At 41.4% G+C, this 19,787-nt stretch overlaps 1 protein-coding gene and 1 pseudogene across 1 annotated transcript in view; both read right to left on the reverse strand.

The window, feature by feature from the left end:
• The window catches only part of cntn6 (contactin 6), a 143,261-nt gene that overhangs the window by 91,069 nt on the left and 32,405 nt on the right, over positions 1 to 19,787 (reverse strand). The gene's annotated exons all lie outside the window — the stretch shown is intronic.
• LOC148102698 (uncharacterized) lies at positions 9,870 to 10,555 on the reverse strand (annotated as a pseudogene).

The following is a 19,787-nucleotide window of genomic DNA, read 5'->3' on the forward strand; positions in this document are numbered from 1 at the left end:
GTACAGCTGCAAATGCTGTTCGAAGCCCGAGTTTTGACAGTGTTAATTATATAATAATTTAATTAAGTCATAATTAGGGATGGGTATCGTTTAGGTTTTATCCGATACAGGTGCCAAACGGTACTTTTGAAACAATGCTGGTGCTTAAACGGTGCTCAAACCGGTGCTTAAAGAATGGAGAACACGAAATTGGTCCAAAAACCTCTCATGTTCAGCTGTTTTGTTTTGTTTTTTTGTAAAAAGATAACAATGTTAGCCTTTTCTGCAGCTACAGGGCATATATGGTATCACTCTTGGTTGGAAGCAGTGCTTAAACAATGAAAAAAACACAAACTTTGTCCAAAAACCTCTCATGTTTAGCTGTTTTCCACTTTTTCTTTGGTCATTTTAGCCTTTTTGGCCAGGGTGAAGGGAGTATCTGCCAAACAAGAACATAGCCGCATGTAGCTATGATGGTGTTTGCTAGTTCACCTTACATGCATTAATGTAATAACGTGGTTAGCCTACTCAACGTAAATTACACACGAACAACATTAAGCTACTCAGGCAGAGAAGAACGGCTGCTGCTGCATCATTGTCCGTCATCATTTCTGCTACACTGGCAGGTCTAGGGGCCAGGACTCTTGTCTTCGGGTTCTTGGGGGATGTTGCTAACTCCGGGTCCGATAACAGGCACCACACCCACAATAGATGTGCTCGGTGTGAGGTCTTGCAGCAAGCTATCAAATACGGCGCATTTTTCGGCTTTAAAAAAAAACGCTATACGTCACCAGGTGTTTCATCGGATTTGAGGTGTTACCTCCTTTGACAGCATCACAGTATCACCTTAAAGCACTTGTTGCAGGCTGCTGAGTTTGCATATTTTGCTGTGAAGTACAGCCAGACTTTTGACGGCTTCGCCTTGGGCATTTTTAATCTGTAGCTCTGCTCTAAAAGAACGTACGTACCTGGACCCGCCTACTATCCTCGGAAACGTAAAATGATTGGCTGGAATCCAAAGTGTAAAAAAAGCACTGAAGTAAAGCACCGAAATGTGCGCTGCTTTTCGGTCTGGCTACTACCGTTTATGTCAGAACCAGTGCCATCATGGCACCGGATACCGGTACCCATCCCTAGTCGTAATTAAAATCACTGCTTTTGTGACTTGTTTTTTGAAATTCACACCCTTTCCAGTTGTTTCATGAACAAAATGCAATTATTTATTTAGCTACATCCATAATTATTTAGAGATCTGGTAACGTTGCAACATTTCTTTTAAGTATAACAGTATGGCTGCATGACACACACATAAGTAGTAGACATATCAAAAATAGCATGCCAGAAATTTGTGCACATTCATTTTTTCCGTTCTGAATTTAGGGTGGTTAAACTAGATTTTGTATTTCAGTACAATATTATATGCTTTTATGTTACAGACAATCACCTAAAACCAAAAATAAATATTAATCTTAAATCAGTAGTCAATGCGCACAATGCCCATGTTGCCGAGCAACAGCCATTTGCCCTCTTTGGCTGAGTCGCTTCCAAAAAGGAAGGACAAGCGAATGCTGTTCTAGCTGCATAAATATGAGTAGGCCATGATGGCTAAAGGGCTACTAAATCAACATACCATCCAAACTTTTGTCGTTCTTTACATGAGAGAAAAGGACAGGGCATGAAGGACTCTGAGGAAATCTGAATTTTTGAGGAGAAATAGCTACAGTTGTGATGACCCTACAAAGACAACCTGTGTAGGTCATGTAACTCTGGGTGGAGTTGAAGAAGCCCAGCCAGCTGGCTGATTGTGATTGTGGCTTAGAGTGTATAAAGAGCTGGCCTGGCCACGTTTTCTTGCTCTCTTCTTCTCTGCTCTCTGGGCTGATGGACTCTTTATTCACACATCCAAGCATACACTGCACCACTGATTTATAGACTTTTCTGCTTTCATCTCTCATCAATAGTTAATGATTAATATACTCGTGTGGACTCCCTGTTTTGTTGCAAGCTGGAGTTACTTGTAACACAATGTAAATATGGTGAAAGAACACAACTGGTACAAATTCCAGGCTTTTGTGCACCTTAACTATAAAGAGGTTCAAGAGAATAAAGATGATTGGAGGACAGTTTCCTACCTGTGCTAAGCTTTTCGACCACATGAAAGCAGTGGTTCACCAACTTTAGCGTTTGTTTTTTTCTTGTGTGTGTGTGTGTGTGTGTGTGTGTGGGTGGGGCGGCGGGGTATAGGATTGAAATGATTAAAGCTTGTGAACCACCAAAGTTGCATACCACTTTAAAACAGTAGTAATGGCGCGGCCAACAATTTATTTATGGAGAATGCTGTAGATATTTTTTCTCTCATCAATTTAAGATGAAGGGCAACCACAAGGCTGTGAGGGACACACAAGACAAGTGGGGTGGTAATGATTGAGTGTGAGAGGGTTACTATAAGAAGGCACAGGCAATAACAGCTGGGTAGACACCGGTGAAGTGACACATTTGTCATTTTCAATCACTTTAAACGTTGCTAAACTTTAAAGTCTTACTTTAAATAGTACATACAATATCAGCTTTTAATCAAGTGAAAGAGTTAAATGCTCTGGTTTCACTTTTTCAGTGTCACAGCAGGTTCCCCTGCTTTACTTAGTTTTTTGTTGAAACTTTGTGATTGCTACAGGTACACAATCAAAGACAAATAAATAAAACAAACAAACAAACAAAAATGAGCCACATATTATAATAAAATGTGGGTGAAAAAATTGGGATTTTGAGTTGAATTTACTATTGTTCTTGCTTATTCCTTTTTATTTTTTTATTAACTTCTCAAATCTTTTGATTTATTTATATACTTTAGTTAAATTTTCCCTTTTATTTATTTTTTTATTTTGCCAATTTTAATTTTCCTTATCATACTAATTCACAGGGAGCTAGGTGTTGGTTTTTAAAGGAGTTCAGGTGTTTATTTCAAGCTCGGGGTTTGAAATTTGAGACATGGTGTTGCCTTTTTCCAGATTATAACCCCTCAAATGGCTATACCTGTCCCTGGTTGAAACAGCAGTATCCCCTACAGCCTCCTTTACGCTTGCCCTCTCATGCACCCCAGTGGTTTCAATTAATTTGTCTCTCCCTGAGCCTGGGCCTGAGAATATCAACCCAGGAGACAAGTCACCCATTACCGCTAGGTCTCGGGCTCCATTTAGTCTGCACGACTGAGGAAGAATGCCCTGACACTCTGAGGATAATGAAACAATCCTCTATATCTAGGATGAGAGCTGTACAGTCAGACATCTGTGTTCAAATTAGAGACAGTGGATACATAAAAACTAGGACAAAGAAACTTGATGGGTGTGTACACTATGAGCGTGAATTTGTGCAGAAGGTTGCATCAGTATGTCCTTATCCTGGGTGATTGGTCTATATTTGGTTACCGAGCCACCTGGATCCTTCGTCAGACACTAACAAGCTAACTAACTGTCACACAAACAAGGGATATATGTGTGCCGAGCACTGAGAAAGAAGGTGAGTCTCTGCCTTATTAAAAAAAAACAAAACACTGATGCAAAGAATGACACAGCAAAGACAAGAGCAGAAGAAAAACTGGCAACGTGTTCATGAAAATTACGCAGTTATGCAGGTTAGACCTTCGGCACAAAGAAGCAGATTCTAGTGTGAACGCTGGCTCTGGAAATCTACTGCAGCTTTGAATGAACTTTTCACAGTTTTAAAGACGAAAAAATTCTATTCTTCAGTTTCTGCTTCCACGTTTACGGTTATTTTCGCAAACAGCTACAAAGTCATTCTAAAAACTTCAGTGTTGCAATAAAGAAGCGCAGCAAGAACACGGCAATGTGACAACAAAGGTCATTTTTCATTCTACATTTTTTTTCTTTTACTGGCACCTAAGCAACACACACAGAATTCCAACTAGTTGTGTTTGCCAAAGAACTTACTGATACTCCAGGAAACACACTGACATTTCCAACTTTAACTTTGGGGGAATACTGAATTGCATTTTAGGCTGACAGTGAGCATGTATTACAAGCTTTCTGGCACAAGTGATGGGGCTTGTAGTTCACTGTTCACTTGCTAAAATGTCACTTTAACACAAACAGTGCTAACATCCTGGTCTCTAACATGCACAAAATAGCATCACTAATGTGCTGATGTTAAGCAGGTGTAACAACTGCCACGTTCACCATTGTATTTCATATTTGTTTGCTTCTCGATGCCTGTTTCTCAATAGAAAAATAAGTGTGTTCTATTTTGTATATAGCCAACAGGGTCAACTTTGGCTCATTTACGGAGATCAAAGAAGAACGAACAAAGAACAAGTAGGTATAAGAAAAAGTCACAGCTGGTTTTCTAATTGTCACGTTTCAAAATTAACAAGCCACAAACAGTAAGGCTTTTTTCAGTGTTAACAAGTGCCAATTAGAGCCAAACACATGCTACTGCCGGATCTGCTGTGACTGTATTTCTTTTTTCAGGTATTTGGTGATTAAACAAAGTATTGGACACATTAATATTTTTACTCGATCAGAAATTTAGGGATCCCAAGACTTTTAAAAATATGCATTTTAGGAATATGCAAAAATATGCAAAAATTCATGACAAATAAATTTGATAAATTTCCAAGTCAGTTCCCTTAGAGACCACAAATCAGCAAATCATAACCACCACAGTCACATTTCTTAAAGAGATTGAACAAATCCTTCATTTTGCTTTCCTTCACTTTTGAACATTATTGGTTAAATGCTAAAATGATCCCTTTTACCTGTAAGTAACGTAGAACTAGAGTGTTTCCAATAATTACTTTAAATGACTCTTTAATAATTTTAGATGACTTAGTTCATCACTTGAACTGCACATTTCAAGAAAAGCACACATCTTATTTGTACTTATTTGGCCATTTTATCATAATCAGATATTGAAGGTTGGTACTAGAATTATATCAGTTACACGGTCTTCCTGCTACTGATGAAATTTAATTTGAATACAGTAAGTGAGCTTTGAAAACGTCGCCAAGGCTCTAGACGATTAAAGAACAAAGGTTACCTGAGTAATCTAAAAGAAAACTACATTTAAGTCTCGGTCGTTGTGTCCTTGGGCAAGACACTTCACTCGTTGCCTACTGGTGGTGGTCAGAGGGCCCGGTGGCGCCAGTGTCCAGCAGCCTCTGTCAGTGCGCCCCAGGGCAGCTGTGGCTACAACGTAGCTGCCATCACGTGTGTGTGTGTGTGTGAATGGGTGGATGACTGAATGTAATGTAAAGCGCTTTGGGATCCTTAGGGACTAAGTAAAGTGCTGTACAAATACAGGCCGTTTACCAGATAAAAGAGACACATTCGATCTTTAAATCATTGCATTTTTAACTGGTGAATCATTCTGATTCATGGGCTTGACTATAAACCACACAATTACATGTTTAAGTAGACGTGGTTTTGAGCTCAGCTGGAAAATCATCAGGTCAAAATGTCATCCTATCATCATCATCTAGCAGTTTTTAAGAATAGAACATTTCATTTGTTCATCCGAGTCTTACCTGTAAATCAAAAATAATTTAGATTTATTGTGCGAGTTCCATATGTGACGCGTTTATGAAAAAAACAAAACATAAATGCAATGACCTCATGAAGCCAGTATATTTCAGAGAACAACTATATGTACATAATTTTGTGCGAAAGTGACAAGTCGCCTGACAGATTAATTGAGTAACACACCGACTGAAGCCTTAACCTGACTCAATTTCCTGGTGCCAAGCCTACTAACACTGCCATTTCTGTAGGCAGAGAGGGTGAGTAAATTCACATTTATTTACGCCAGCATGGACATACAATGCCCCAGTGGGCCTCAAAGATCTACAAGAGCACTGGTTCTTGACCAAGCATGAGTTCGCTGGCAAAACAAGGTCACTCTCCTTAAAAAATCTCCTGTGGCTGTTGAAAAAAAGAAAAAAGGACGAAATGGTGAAAGAGGAAAAGCAGTTATCTGGGCCTCACATGAGAGCATACGGTGATGTTACATTGTGATTGTCATCCGGCCATAATAAGAGCAAAGGTCGCTGAATTCATGCAAGACATTTCGTCATCCATTATACATGAGGCTACGGCTAAATAACAGTGCAGCTCCTGGGTCTCTGCGCTATTGTGAATGGATATTACAAGGCAGTTTTTTGTGTGTAAGAGCCACTTTCCAGTGTTACTCCCTTGAACTCTGCTAAATGACTGTGTCCTAATCCATAAAAAAGTGGTAAAATGTACTGGCAAAAAGGATTTGTAGAGCCTTTGTTAATTCAAACTGTTGTCTTTATTAGCATAAACACCCCCAAAAAGTATACAAAATGATTTAACAGGCTTTAATGTAATCCCTGTCATTGTAATCCATGTCTATCATTATCAGCTGGTTGCGAGCCAATTTCTGTGTCTGTTCTGCCTTTTTTTCCTTTAAACCAATCAGCAAACTGATTACAGGCAGTACAACAGGACCAGTGACTGAAAGATATGTCAAGAAAGCAAGAGTGCGCATTCATTGGCTCAGCTAATTTAAACATATAATGTTGAAAGTAAAATATTATTTCTAAGAGAGAAAATTTGAATCTTTATTTTAAAAATTGGGACAGCATTTTACTAGTAGTGTTGAAAAACACCTTAGGACTACCTCTGCTCTTTAAAATCAGTTTTGAAATGCAGGTAGACTTCACATCTTCAACTAAAGTGTCAAAAGAAACGAAAGTTTACTTTGAGTTGAGCATATAAATGAGCTGATCTCTACAAACACTCAATTTTTTAACTGCATCATTTATCCCAGCAGAGAGTTTGAAAGAGGAGTTAATCTCATTTTAACGGGACATCGTATACATTGGAAAGACAAGAAATATTAAAAAGCAGTAAAGGAACTTAAAATCCAAGAGCTAACCACATGAGTAATGGGAGATAGAGTCAGATAACGGGACAAGTTACCAAGAATTGAACCATGATCAGAAAGAAGAATGTCTTTGGAACAAATAAAATCAGGTAAAAACTCTGTCCAATGTGTGTCCTTTGTAATGTGAGGGGGAGGACACATAAAATGAATAAAAAGAATCCACGATACTGACAGACCTCTGTCAAAGATGATATCATCAACATGAGTGTGTCACCAAGTATTCCAGTCTGGATAGCTTCAAGGTGAAGGATAAAAAGTCACTCCTAAAGAGTAAAGAAAAACTATTTGGGCCATTTTCTGTCGATATTTTTAAATCTGGTCTGGAAAACCACTTTTTCAGTCTGGCTTTTACCCCGGTATAGAAATGTTGATCTTATTTGGATTTTATTGTCTTTTGATGTTGGTGTTCTATATTGTTTACTGTTATTGTATTTTTATTTTTAGCATTTATATCAATATTTTTTGTTACTTTATGTTCAGCACTTTGGTCAGTGCTAGCTGTTTTTAAAGTGCTTTATAAATAAAGTTGGCTTGGCCATGTGGACAACGCACTGCAGCAGGGTAAAAGGGATCCTCACTCTCGACTTTAACTGATGAAAACGGAAAGACACAGCAGTAAGACCTCCTCTTTGAGCAGACACTCAAGGGTGGCATATGATAGAGCAACCACCTCGGGAAAGTTTGATAAGGGATGAATAATTCGAGTCACACTGTCAGGTTTCTGTAATTAATAAGAAATCCTTCAACTTCTGGAACTAGAAAAACCAACACGGTAGGAAGATAAAATGTTGAGACTGAGGTTTTGAAATGTGGAGTTATAAACCACTGGGTCATGTCACAGTGGGTACGTTTTACTGTCTTCATTTCATTCTCGTTCTGTCTCGTTAACAACAGCATCTCTCGTCTGTCATTTGACAGGTCAATATTAGCTTATACAGTAAATACTTTGCATACTGCAAATATAATATAGATATTATATCTTTCCACAGACATCAGACCGTGTTTGCTCCATGAAAGATGATCTTCACAGTGGCTGGTGGGTTGTTCCACCGGTGTCAGGAATCAGTACAGACTTTTTCAGAAGAGAAGGTGGATAGTTTTGTTGCTGTGATTTCCTCAGAATTTGAGAAAAGCCCGTGACTGAAAACCATCATTTAAGACAAATTTTTCTCAAAGTCTTGAAGATCAGAGCCATGACAGCTGTGACTGGTGAACCTTTCACTCTGGTGACCTCCATGTATTCTTCACGTTGCTGCTCCATTACACAAGCTCAGCACTTAATTGCAGCGGCACAGTCTGGCACATGCAGCGAAACTGTGTTGCTGCAGTCAGCAGTCCACAAGGCTCATTTTCACATCTCCATCAGTGCTTTACCACCGAAAAGAGAGAGGCTTCCTGTGGAGATACCTTTTACATTATCTTGTCATTATAATTGATGGGAAAATTGCTACTGGTGATCATTAACAACTTAGGCCACTTCTGACTGCAAGTGGCACTTTGTTGAGAGGTTTCAACTCGTTTATCATCCACTGAGCCTCTCGTTTTGGGCTAATCTTCTTACCTCAATTAATGATAATGAATTCAGGATTTTCTACAAATGTGTCATTAGTTTTGATGTCAGTTAATGGTGCAAAAATAATAACAGCCAGACAAGCAGTCATAACAAAGAGAAGAAAAAAGAAATACAGTGTAATCATCCTCTTTAAAACAATAAACTAGCTATTTAACTTTTAAATAGGCAATGTTCTGAAAAAGCAATACCAAAAAAAATGTCACAGCTTTTCCTGACAATTTCGTGCATCACCCCGCATTCTTCACTTAACGACATTATAAACCCTGGCTCACCTTGGATGACAATGTCTTTGATGATTTGTGCTTTTATTAACAACTGCATGGCTACATTTTTTTGAAAAGCTGAGATTTAAAAAGAAGAAGTGAAATTTAATTGCAATGCTGTAGGAGAGCAAAAAATGCAGCCTCTGGCATGAAAATTAAATCTGCTATAATCCTGCCAACCACGAGGACCTCTCCTTTTCTGTCCTTAAATAGTGAGGTGCAGAAGTCAGTTCAATCAGTATCAATCAATAGACCATAAAATGTGTCAAAACCCAGGAGTGAAGTTAAATTAAGTTAAAGCATAGCTTATTTTCCAAGAATAAATAGACTATTATTATGGTTGGTGCTTATATTACATGTGATCAGAGTTTCTAATAATGGGGTCAGCATATGTGCAAGCAATCCCTGAGAGCTAGAAGGTCCGGCTTCAGGTTGTTCAAATAGGCAATTTTCACACATTAGACCGTTTTCTACCATGGGTCCATATTATATCATAAAGCAGGGTTATAACATTTAATAGTGTCCATTTGTAAGCCTTTACTACTGTCATGTCTTGAGCTAAAAGCTTATTTAATGTTTAGCAGTTTTTATGGTAAATGGTAAATGGACTGGTTCTTATATAGCGCTTTTCTACTCATCTGAGCACTCAAAGCGCTTTACACAACTTGTGCATTCACCCATTCAGACCCATTCGCACAAGCACATCTTTCTAAGTGCTTTCTAGATAACATTCACACACATTCATACTCCGATGGATGCATCGGAGAGCAATTTGGGGTTAGTATCTTGCCCAAGGATATTTGGCATGCAGACTAGGGGAAGCCAGGAATCGAACCACCAACCTTCCGATCAGTAGATGACCTGCCACCTGAGCTACAGCCACCCCCAATGTTCAAGCTCTTACTTTAGCATCTGAGGAGTTTAAATGTTACGTTGAACCCGGTGCACGTTGCATACAACAGCTGGATAACTGGAAATGTGAATGAGAAATGGGAAGTAGTCTTCAGGAGATCATCTGAGAAGCTTGGAAAGAAACTGAGTTTCTTCAAGTTTCTTGAAGACATTTCAACTCTCATCTGAGAAGCTTCTTCAGTTCTAAAACCAAATGGTTCAGAGTCCCAGGTATTTAATGCCTAGTGGGAGTTGTTCCTTAAGAGGGCTGCTGACCCGCTATTGATCATGTGCCTCATCACTGAGCCAAGGTGTGAAAAAAGGTGTGGGTCATTGTCAGCCGTGGTTTTGGGTGAAACCATTGGGAGACCTTGCTACACCCAATCATGTGATCTACTGATATCCTTTGATGCAAGATGTGAGTGGGGGTTGAGATGCAAACCTGCATTGCAGGTGGCAGACAGTTGGTGATGTAAGCCATCCCCTCTGTTCAAAGATGTTCGTTCACAGTGAACATAGACGGGCTCTTTCACTCCTCTTTCAAACCATCTGTCTTCTCGGTCCAAAATATAAGAGTGACTTTTATCCCTCAGATGCAGATGGACAGCTGAGTCTTGTCCTGTCGTGGTGGCTCTTCCATGTTGTGCTATGTATTTATGGAGTGGCTGTTTGGTTTCTCCATCTGAGCACTCCTCGCTGCACTGCACAGCATACACTATGTTGTTTATCTTGTGTTTGGGAGTTTTGTCCTTGGGATGAACCAGTTTTTGTCTGAGTTTGTGGCTGGGTCTCAAGTGAACTGGGATGTCATGTTTGGAGAAAATTCTCGTGAGTTTCTCTAATAAACCTGCTACACAAGGGATGACACTGTTGTCCCATTTGTCATTCTGTTTCTCCTAGTTGGTGTCTGACCTTGTTTACTGTGCATCTTGATTTGATGAAAGCCCAGTTGGAATAACCACATGTTTTAAGTGCTTTCTTTACATGTGTGTGTTCCTTTCCTTTCCTTTCTGGCTTATAGGGAACATTTTCCACTCGGTGTTGCAGGGTCCTGATTACTCCAAGTTTGTGTTCCAGAGGTGGTGGGAGTCAAAGAGTATGTACTGGTCTGCGTGTGTGGATTTCTCCTCAATGTGCACAACACAGTCCAGAAACTGCAAACTATTATCCGTTGTATCTTCCCTGGTAAACTTTATGTTTCTAACCACTGAGTTGAAGAAGTGAAGGCTTCCACTTCTTGGGTTTTGATTTCATCTGTGTATCTGTACCAGTGGCTAGTTGCTGTTCCTTCAAAAGAACCCAGAGTTTTACTTTCAGGAGGTTAGTAATCTATCCAGTATTTAGATAGTTTGAACCAAAGTGACAAACTAAGTGAACTAAAAAGGCTCTAAGCCAGAGGTCTTCTTTTCAATACCTCAGCTGTAGGGCTTCAGCGGGGCTGCTGTCTGCAACTGGAGCGGGGAAGACGGAGTCATTGAGATTAGATGCCATGCAGAATTAGCAGGCAGACAAGGCAACAATGAAAGCAGCATAGGTCATGCAAGTGAGAGGCAAAAAATGTATTATTTCAATGAGGAGTGAGAAACTGACTTTTTTTTTCACAAATGTGAACAACAAGTGTGTTTGATCTATGGCGCGAACCTTGCTCTTGGGAAAAAAATGCAACGTGGAGTCGCATTTCACCAAAGTTCACAACAACTGTTCCCAGGACTTTCCTGCGGGAAGCAACCTCTGCAAAGAAAAGGTAAAAGAGCTGAAAACTATCCTTCAAAAACAACAATCACTTAACAGATGAAGAAGGCTAGCGCATCAACCGAGGCATCATTTAAAGTAACGCACATCCTGCCCAAGCACAAAAAACTCTTCACTGATGGTGGGATCATTAAAAAAAGCAATGACCGCTGTGGCAGAATCATTGTTCCGGGAGCATAAAGATTCTTTCCGCCATAGTTAATGTCCAGCTTGTCTTGAACACTGTAGCACGAAAGGTTTGCGCACTGTCAGCGGATGCAGACAAACAGCTGGATTTGGGCCTGAACAGATGCTCCTGGTATTCACTTCAGTGTGATGAGTTTGTGGACTACAGTGATACAGCACAGCTGGCTGTTTTCACATGCACGGTGTTCGATGAATTTTCTACAAAAGACTTTTTGACATTACTGCCACTGAAAACCGCCACCAAGGGAGTTGACATTTACAATGCAGTGGAGCGGTACTTGTTGGGAAAAAAAGATTCCCATTGAAAAACTGGTTTCTGTTAAAGCTGATGGAGCACCAGCCATGACAGGACATCACTTGGGATTATTTGCACATTGCAAAGTGGACCCAGACTTTCCTAAATTTTTGAACTATCACTGCATCATCCATCAGCAGGCTATTTGTGCAAAAGTCATGGGGTTTGATCATGTTGTGACACCTGCTGTTAAAATCATTAACTCCATTCATGCAAAGGCCAAGCAACACTGGGGCTTCAGGCTTTTCCCAGAGGAATGTTCTGCAGAATATGGAGATTTCCTTGGGTGGCTGAGCAGAGGTAAGATACTGGAATGCTTTTTTCCCTTGCTGCGTGAGATCAAGGCATTCATGGAAATGAGAGGAGAGGATACCACAATACTAAGTGATGCTGAGTGGCTCTTGGATCTGGCTTTCCTAATGGATGTGAATGAAAAAAATTAACCAGCAGTTGCAGGGTAGAGACAAAACAGTGTGTGAAATGATCAGTGCTCTCAAGGCATTCACAGCTAAGCTCTCATTTTATATCCAGCAGACACAAAATAAAAGACGTTCAGCGCTGCACCTAAGTTGCAAAGATGCTAGAGTCCCATTCAGGGGCAGAAAAGGTGTTTAACGGACACAGGGTCCGTGACCTGCTGTCCAAGCTGGGACAGAAGTTGTCAGACTGATTCTGTGACTTTGAGAAACCGGAGCCCTCTGTGACAGCATTGTTAACCTCTTCCTAGATGTTGACATCAGTGAGTTGTCAGGACAGATGGCTGAGCTTTTCAGTGTTGATCCTGTGGAGACGGAGATGGAGATAATAAATCTCCAAAATGATGTCCAGCTTAAATCTGAGCAACATTCCCAACATTTCTGGAGTTTGGTAGACCCAGACAACTATACAATTCTTCATCAGGCTGGTCTAAAAGTAGCGGCTTTGTTTGGGTCGACATATCTGTGGGAATCTGCCTTTTTTGACATGAATGTTATAAATTAAAGCATAGAAACAGACTGACAGATGAACATTTAAATGACTCCATCAGAGTGAACCTCAGTGGCTGCATACAGCTCTCTGGTTGAATCTATGCAGTGCCAGTTTTCTCACTGACAGAAACTGTGCAACTCATGCATGCTATAAAAAGACGGTGAATTTATGAGCTCAGAAATGTGCACCTTTTGTTCTTTCTTTGACAAACTGTGAATTTAGAGAAGTTCAAGTCCTTCAGATATGCTGGATCCCATGCTGTTGAATTAGTTTGGATTATCTGACTTTTACACATTTTTTGAGGTGTTCTTCAGGAGTACAGCATATCTATGCTATTTAATTTCTTTGTGCATGATCTCTATATGTTCATGATCATTTCCACCATTTTGAAGTACAACACATACAACGGTCAGATACTTGTGAATGAAACTTCTTATACACAATATGTGCTCTTGGGCCTCTTGAAAATGGCTATATAAATAATATTTTGTTAAGCATGAGTAGGTCTGATACTTATTTACTGTGTAAAAGAAGCTCACAGAAGAAAAAAGGTTGGTGACCCCTGCTCTAAACGAGGCTAAAAAGTGATTTCATCCACATGATTTAACGATGCTCAGGTAAGTTTAATACCATGATTTTGAAACCTTCTCCTCTACAGACCTGTTTGACTGTGAGTCCACTTGGACTCAACCTAACTGAGTGGGGTGGGTGTGGGGATTCAGACTCTTTTGGCTGGCACAGTGAAACATGTGAGTTCCAGGGTTTCGGTGCCATCTTCTGCTTTTACAGCCAGTGCAACGCACAGGGCGATGTCAGGTCACGCAGGCCACACACTTCTCCGAGGCATTGAGTGGCTTCAAAGCAACACTGAATGAGCAGCTGAACATCACCCAGCCAAGTCCCCCTCTGTGTCAGAGTGGAAGTAAATAAAATATGCAGTCCGGATTTCTATTTCCCACTAGCAACAGGAGTATTAATCTTGTTTGTTGATGTATAAACAACAGTTGTTTCAGATAACAGCTGTGTTGGGTTTGTTTTGGTGAGAGGCTTCTACAATCCTCTGAGGTCTAAGTATGTAAGAAAAAATCCTAGACTATGTAGCAGAAAGTAAAAGTATCCGCCCCCCCTGTTTCAAGTTTTATTGTTTCATTGCACCTAAAGAGACACTGGGGGTATAAAACTGTGAAGTATGGACCAGATTTAAAGAATTTCCATAACTTTTGACATAAAAGGCATATCACATCCCAAACACCAAACATTCTAACACATCCACTCATGTATTTTAATAGACACAGTTATGATGGTGCCCCACAAACATTGCCTGCTCCTGTTAAAAGCTATGGCTAAATTAGCTTAACCAAGATGACATTTGATTTGATTTGATTGAATCTTTATTTTGAACATGTTGACAACATAGAATTAAAAGAGAGAAATGAACAAAGCAAAACAAAAGGAAAACGAGCAACCACAACTCCAAATAACTTTCATGTTCAAAAAGAAGCAGGAAGAAGCATAAGCTTATTTAATGCCACCCCTTTTCCACTATCTAGTAATCAATAGAATACAGAAATACCTCCTTGCAATTACATTATATGTCATGTGTATTTTTTTTATTATTCTTTTTATATATAAACACCCAGCACGCCCCTGCGGGCGGTTTATCCTTCAAGCTCGGGTCCTCTACCAGAGGCCTGGGAGCTTGAGGGTCCTGCGCAGTATCTTAGCTGTTCCCAGGTAAGATACTTCTGGACAGAGATCTCCGATGTTAGTCCCGGGATCTGCTGGAGCCACTCGCCTAGCTTGGGAGTCACCGCACCTAGTGCTCCGATTACCACGGGGACCACCGTTACCTTCACCCTCCACATCCTCTCGAGCTCTTCTCTGAGCCCTTGGTATTTCTCCAGCTTCTCGTGTTCCTTCTTCCTGATGTTGGTGTCATTTGGAACCGCTACATCGATCACTACGGCCGTCTTCTTCTGTTTGTCTACCACCACTATGTCCGGTTGGTTAGCCACCACCATTTTGTCCGTCTGTATCTGGAAGTCCCACAGGATCTTAGCTCGGTCATTCTCCACCACCCTTGGGGGCATTTCCCATTTTGACCTCGGGACTTCCAGGTTATACTCAGCACAGATGTTCATGTACACTATGCCGGCCACTTGGTTATGGCGTTCCATGTATGCCTTGCCTGCTAGCATCTTGCACCCTGCTGTTATGTGCTGGATTGTCTCTGGGGCATCTTTACACAGCCTGCACATGGGGTCTCGCCTGGTGTGATAGACCCCAGCCTCTATGGATCTTGTGCTCAGAGCTTGTTCTTGTGCTGCCATGATTAGTGCCTCTGTGCTATCTTTCAGTCCAGCTTTGTCCAGCCACTGGTAGGATTTCTGGATATCAGCCACCTCCTTTATCTGCCGGTGGTACATACCGTGCAGGGGCCTGTCCTTCCATGATGGTTCCTCGTCTCCCTCCTCTTTCTTGGGTTTCTGCTGCCTGAGGTATTCACTGAGCACGCTGTCAGTTGGGGCCATCTTCGTGATGTATTAAGGATGTTCGTTGTCTCATCCTGGACTGTGGTGCTGACACTCACCAGTCCCCGGCCCCCTTCCTTCCGCTTAGCGTACAGCCTCAGGGTGCTGGACTTGGGGTGAAACCCTCCATGCATGGTAAGGAGCTTTCTTGTCTTTATGTCAGTGGCTTCTATCTCCTCCTTTGGCCAGCCTATTACCCCAGCAGGGTACCTGATCACGGGCAGGGCGTACGTGTTGATGGCCCGGATCTTGTTCTTACCGTTCAACTGACTCCTCAGGACTTGCCTGACCCTCTGCAGGTACTTTCCTAGCGGCCTCTTCATGGTTCCCATTCGCCTGCGGGATCCCCAGGTACTTGTAACTGTCCTCTATGTCTGCAATGTTGCCTTCTGGTAGTTCAATCCCCTCAGTTCTGACTACCTTCCCTCTCTTTGTTACCATCCGACTACACTTCTCCAGCCCGAACGACATTCCAATGTCATTGCTGTATAGCCTGGTAGTGTGGATCAGTGAATCGATGTCTCGTTCACTCTTGGCATACAGCTTGATGTCATTCATGTACAGGAGGTGGCTGACAACTGCTCCGTTCCGTAGTCGGTATCCGTAGCCAGTCTTGTTAATGATCTCACTGAGGGGGGTTCAGGCAGAACAGCAGTGGGGACAGAGCATCTCCTTTGCAGATCCCGCACTTGATGGTGACTTGTGCTATGGGCTTGGAGTTGGCCTCTAGTGTTGTACGCCACATTCCCATTGAGTTCCTGATGAAGGCTCTTAGGGTCCCATTGATCTTGTACAATTCTAGGCATTCCAGTATCCAGCTGTGGGGCATTGAGTCATAGGCCTTCTTGTAATCAATCCAGGCAGTGCACAGGTTGGTCAGTCTGGTCTTGCAGTCTCGGCTGACTGTTCTGTCTACCAGTAGCTGGTGTTTTGCGCCTCTGGTATTCTTGCCAATTCCTTTCTGTGTCCCGCTCATGTATTGACCCATGTGCCTGTTCATCTTAGCCGATATGATGCCTGACAGGAGCTTCTATGTAGTACTGAGGCAGGTTATTGGTCGGTAGTTGGAGGGGACTGGTCCCTTCTTGGGGTCCTTGGGGATCAGGACCGTCCGACCTTTGGTTAGCCATTCCGGGTGTCCCTCGTTAACTAGCTAGCTAGTTCCTAGTTCCTTCCTAATCCTAGACTATGTAGCTGGTCCACTAGCCACTGAGCATTGCCGTTATGGGTTGCGTCCTTCTCCCATATGCTCTTCCAGTATTGCTCCGTCTCCAGCCTTGGTGGTGCTGTTCTCTTATTATCGTTCCCTTGCCACTGAGAGTACACCTTTGCTGGTTCTGTGGAGAACAGCTGGTTTATTCTCCTGCCTTCTATTTCTCTGGTGTACCTCTTCAAGCAGCTGGCCAAGGCTGTGAGTCTTTGCTTGGCAGTTTCCAAGGCCTCAGGTATGGACAGATTGCTGTATTTCTTATGCACCTTCTTTGTCACACCTTTCTGCAACTCCGTTAGTTGGCTAACCTCCCTCCGTGCTACTTTGATCTTGCCCTCTAGCCTCCTTCTCCATGGAGGGTACTGCCCCTTGTGGCTGTTCAACTTGTAGCCAAGCATCTCACTGATCACTGCTAGATCAGCTTGTTAGTGTCGGTAATCGTGGTTGTAGGTATTGTCTGTAGTGCTGCATTAACATCCTCTAGCAGACCTTCTGAGGGTACTTCACGTAATCTTGGTAACCGGCTTCGGGGGATCCAGGTTTCAAGCTTGGCCATGATCCTATATTTCAGGTCAGTTCCTCTCGCACTCAACGATCCTTCTCCTGTCGCACTTGGGGCTATGTACCCAATCTCGGGTGGGGGTGATGATATCTCCCCCCTGACCTGGCGTCCTGACTCCTCCTTGCCGTAGCATTTATGTTGTACCTCGTCAATCTCTAGCTGTGAAAGCAGTCCCTTCTTTCGAATGTTGGAACACTGACCTGCTAGTTGTTTCGCCGTCATTGTGGATGTTGGGTATCGAAGAATCCATAGGTCCCTCATCCTATTCATGTAGCCCCTTCCGCCGGGGTTACTTGCGTAGTAGCATTCCGACAACGCCCTGTTTTCGTCTCTTGCCCACCGATGCTTTCTTGTTCCAGTAGCCCACTTCTCGTCAGGGTGCCCTGGTTCCTCAACAACAGGGATATATATATATATATATATATATATATATATATATATATATATATATATATATATATATATATATATATATATATATGTGTGTGTGTTTCTATCTATCCATCCATACGTATATACACATACGCACATATACACATTTTCAATAACCCCAGTAACACCTCAAAGGATACACAACTGACAAATATATATATACCCATACCAACATACCCGTGCACCCACACACACATTGGACAAGAACACCCTATCAAATCTCTACCTCTTCCCTGTACCCTGTAAAAACCATCTCCTTAAACCGCTTTTTAAACTGCGCCATGCTCGGACATTGCTTCATATCTTTACTTAGTCTGTTCCACAGCTTCACTCCACACACAGAGATGCAAAAACTCTTTAATGTTGTACGGATACGAGGATGTTTTAAATTTAATTCCCCCCTCAAATTATATCCCCGTTCCCTTTTAGAAAACATTTTTAGAATATTGTCAGGAAGCAGGTTATTTATTGCTTTATATATATAATTTGTGCAGTGAGAAAATGAACCAGATCTGTGAATTTTAGAATTTTTGATTTTAAGAATAGTGGATTTGTATGATCTCTGTAACCAGTTTTATGGATTATCCTTATGGCCCTTTTTTGTAATATAAAGATTGATGATCATTAACCTATGTGAGCTTTGTGTGGAGGGAGCTGCACTAACTGCAGTCACCAAAGAAGACAAACACTTTGACTTTTTCACTTTGAATTCTGTGTGCTGATCCAGATGTCTGTGTCTGAGCTGGTAGATACGTTTGATGCATTTCCTAGTTGAGTTTGACAACATTTGTGTACAACCTTTTGGTCAATGGACTTTTACAGAAAATATACAGTGCATGTACAATTGCTACCACCACTATCTAGCACCTACTGCATCTATGGTACCTGTAGTAACTACAGCAATAGAGAAAAACAAGTACTTTGAAATTTTTCACAACATCCATTAACATAACAGAGAACGTTATTCCACCTGAAATTAATAAAGGCAATTATATGATTATTGTTCAATTTTTTTCTGTGCTGCAGAAGCGGAACCAGTGTTGTAATCATTTCAGTGAGAGGAAATACATTATTATTACTATTGTTAACCCACTTTCAGAATATTGTTTGATAAATGATTTAATGTTTCAAAATAACCTCTGTTTTTTTCTATGGTAATAAAATTATATTTAGAATATTATCTAACCCAGCCAAACTCAAACCTGTCGTCATGACTCTGGCGAAGTCGTTTCTTCTGTGAGCCAATCAGCCTCTCTTATGTGTAATTATCTTCTATCTATCTCTGCAGCTCCACCTCAGCCTGGTCTCTCAGAGCCCTCCATCTTTATCTTCACCACCACCAGTGTCTGAACTCGGGGGCATCCTGTCAAAATTCATAGTATTGCTGGATTCACCATCTGGCTTTCCTGTGCGGAGTTTGCATGTTCTGCTCATGTTTGCGTGGGTTGTCTCCAGGTACTCTGGCTTTCCCCACAGTCCAGATACATGCAAGTTGGTGGGGTTAGGTCGATTAGTAATTCATTGCCCAAAGGTGTGAAAGTGAGTGTGAATGGCTGTCTGTCTCTATGTGTCAGTCCTGCGACAGACTGGTGACCTGTCCAGGATGTACCCTGCCTCTTGCCCTATGACAACTGGGATAAGCGGAAGAGTATGGATGGATGGATGGATGGATGGATGGGACTCTATTCTGCTATGATGGATCAACAAAGTCTAATTGCCAAATAGCTTATTAATTGAGTTCTATAGCTTCTATAGCTGAAGTTCAAGTCTTCCAATTGATGTCTCCTTAGTTTGGAAAAAGCAGAAAACTCTGCTCTTTGAAGAAGCTCTCAAAAACCTCATACTTGTCACAATTAGATAGTTACACGAACACGCTTGCATGTTCCCAGTCACCTGATTGTCAATGAATGAATGCTGGTGAATGTTCAAGTAACTGTGAAGCATGAAGGAAGTAGCTGATACCAATACAACCTGAGTTTTCTATTTAACGCTGTGCTCTATTTAAACCTGAATATTCGCTATTAAGATTGGCAAAGATATCCAAAGTAGTACGAATTGTGCACAAAATAACTCAAAAACCATTTGAAAAACATTCCAAAAAGGTAATTTAAAGTGCACTACAAACTTCTTCAAAATACCACAAAGGCTATTTTGCATTTCAGAGGCAAACGTTCTGAGAGGCAGAGGGCTGCTGAGCTCACAAGCCAAAGCTTGAGCGCATGC

This window comes from Neolamprologus brichardi, chromosome 5 (assembly GCF_056152115.1).
Source record: "Neolamprologus brichardi isolate AB-2024 chromosome 5, ASM5615211v1, whole genome shotgun sequence".
Classification (NCBI taxonomy): domain Eukaryota; kingdom Metazoa; phylum Chordata; class Actinopteri; order Cichliformes; family Cichlidae; genus Neolamprologus; species Neolamprologus brichardi.